General features: G+C 39.1%; 1 long non-coding RNA gene across 1 annotated transcript in view; it reads left to right on the top strand.

Annotated features, from left to right (window-relative positions):
* Positions 1–298: 298 nt before the first annotated feature.
* The window catches only part of LOC118500925, a 6,342-nt gene continuing 4,652 nt past the window's right edge, over positions 299–1,988 (top strand). The window contains exons 1-2 of the long non-coding RNA XR_004903517.1: positions 299–312; positions 1,467–1,471. This is a non-coding gene — a long non-coding RNA (uncharacterized LOC118500925). The remainder of the gene's footprint in view (positions 313–1,466; positions 1,472–1,988) is intronic.

Raw genomic sequence — 1,988 nt, 5'->3', positions numbered from 1 at the left:
TAGAGTTCCTTTTGGTTCTCACTGAACTTCTAACCATTATTTTGTACTAAGTGTCTGATAGATTTCTTGCCTCTATTTCATTTAACACTCTTTCTGGGGATTCCTTTTTTCCTTTTGATTGGGGATTGTTTCTTTGTCTCCCCATTTTGGGTGACTCTTCTTGCTTATTTCCACATACTAGATTGATCTTCTTGGACTCTCTGTCTTTGTTGTGTGACCTTCTGTGATAGGAGACCTGTGAGACTCTGTGGTGCAGTCTCCTTGATCTATGGAGCTGAATGCTATTAGGATGACATTTATGTGGGCTCTCTTGTTGTAATTGGGTTTGGTTGTTGGTTGGTCATTCTTTGGTGGGTTCTTCCTCCAGCTGGCTGACTGAGAGTCATGCTGCCAACCATGTCTTGTATGCTTTTGTACAAATGGTGCCAGAACAAAGCAAAACAACCCAGGAAACTAAACCCATACCTGAAAAAATAACCCCCACCCACAACCATGTTATCAATAGCAAATGAGCAAATATCAATACAGGTGTAAAAAAAAATAAGACTATTATAAGAAAGGAAAATGAACATGAGATGACTAACTGAAATAAAAATGACTTGAGAGGATAGAGGGAGGAGAAATAATGAGAGTAAGGAATAGAAACAAAGTGAAGAAAGAAAGAAAATAGAAATTACATCATAATTAATAAAAGGGGGAGAAGGCAAAATTGAATAATAAAAGGTAAGAGTATACTTTGGGGTTTAAAATAAAAGAAAACTTAAAAACAATAGCGAAAAAAGTAGGAACCATAATGAAGAAAAAAATTCTCCACAGCAATATCAACAGCAAATGAGCAAAGATTATTACTGCTGGAATGGATCTAAGACGGAAAAAAAAGCTCATGGGATTTCTAGAGGAAAGGAAAGTGATTTTGAGAGAATAGAGGGAGAAGAAATACCAAGAGAGAGGAATGAAAACCAGGCTAAGACAGGAAGAAAATAAAATTTAAAACAACATAAAGAAAGGACAGAGCCCCTGGCTGGCGTAGCTCCGTGGATTGAGCACGGGCTGGGAACCAAAGTGTCCCAGGTTCGATTCCCATCCAGGGTACATTCCTGGGTTGCAGGCCATAACCCCCAGCAACCGCACATTGATGTCTCTCTCTCTCTCTCTCTCTCTCTCCCCCTCTCCCTCCCTCCCTCCCTCCCTTCCCTCTCTAAAAATAAATTAAAAAAAAAAGAAAGGACAGGAGGAAGGCAAAATGGAGTAGGAGAGGGGAATAGTAAAATTTGAGATATGAAATACAAAAATAGTGAAGATCTAGGAATGAAATTGAAGGAATGCAGCAACAACCACCTTATCTACAACCAGTGAGCAAAGATTGATAAAGGTGGAGAGAGAATAAACATACTTTTAAGAATGGGAAAAAGAATGTGAAATCACTAATGACAAGAAAAATGGTTTTGAGAGGCAGTAGGGAGAAGAAATAGTAAGAGTGCAGAATAGAAACAAGTTGTAGCAAGAGAGAAAATAGAATTTAAAACAAAAATAAGAAGAAAAAGGAAGAAGGTAAAATGGAATAAGAGAAGGTAGGAGCAAGATATGAGATTTGAAGTAAACTAAAATTTAAAAAAAACTAGTGAAATGATAGGCACAAACTTGAAGGAAAAGAAATGAATACAAAAAAGCTATGCAAGAGAGAAGATAATTCAAATAATGAAGACAGTGGTGGAATTTGTCTCAGTAGAATTGAGAGTTTGCCACTGCCTTCTCTTTCCAGACCCACCCATGGGGATGTCAGATGGTGTCCCAGTCTAGACTTAAGTAGCGTGTTCAGACTACAATGATCCACAGTCTGTGGCGGTCTTCTTCAGATTTGGCTGGGTCCCCACTGTTCTGCCCTTCCAGCTTTCTATCAGTCCAGGAGGGCCCAGGAGTAGTTTCATTTAATGACTCAAGCGGGACAGCAGTACCTTCTTCCAGAGGGGGCCTCTGGTGCAATCAGA

This window comes from Phyllostomus discolor, chromosome 1, assembly GCF_004126475.2.
Source record: "Phyllostomus discolor isolate MPI-MPIP mPhyDis1 chromosome 1, mPhyDis1.pri.v3, whole genome shotgun sequence".
In the NCBI taxonomy this organism is placed as follows: Eukaryota; Metazoa; Chordata; class Mammalia; order Chiroptera; family Phyllostomidae; genus Phyllostomus; species Phyllostomus discolor.
Note: the sequence above shows the minus strand (reverse complement) of the source record. Positions and strands in the feature narration are given on the sequence as shown.